The sequence below is a fragment of the Octopus bimaculoides genome, chromosome 8 (genome assembly GCF_001194135.2).
Source record: "Octopus bimaculoides isolate UCB-OBI-ISO-001 chromosome 8, ASM119413v2, whole genome shotgun sequence".
Lineage (NCBI taxonomy): Eukaryota > Metazoa > Mollusca > Cephalopoda > Octopoda > Octopodidae > Octopus > Octopus bimaculoides.
Window position 1 is genome coordinate 1,932,843 of NC_068988.1, and position 401 is coordinate 1,933,243.

The 401-nt window shown below is 42.1% G+C and overlaps 1 protein-coding gene across 1 annotated transcript in view; it reads left to right on the top strand.

Moving 5' to 3' along the window:
- Positions 1-401, top strand: part of LOC106878296 (chitotriosidase-1) — a 38,775-nt gene that overhangs the window by 23,659 nt on the left and 14,715 nt on the right. The gene's annotated exons all lie outside the window — the stretch shown is intronic.

Consider the following 401-nt stretch of genomic DNA (forward strand, 5'->3'; position numbering starts at 1 on the left):
TCGCTTAAATAGAGCCCAAAGAAGAAGGCAATATGTCGCTTAAATAGAGCCCAAAGAAGAAGGCAATATGTCGCTTAAATAGAGCCCAATGTGTCACCTGAATGACCTTGAAAGGGCGAAAGGAAAAGTTACCGTTGGCAAATTTTCAACTTAATATTTAAAACGTAACTGGTGGGGGCTAAAACACGACAAGGTATTTTGTCTGTGAGTACATTGCTTTTAAAGAAAGTAAAAATCTTGATGACTGACAAGACAACTGCAGCGAGAGACATTGTTCCTTCCCGACAAACCTCTAAGTTACGGGGACGTAAATGCACCAACACCGGTTATCAAGCAGAGGACAAACACACACACACACACACACACACACACACACACACACACACACACACACACACACA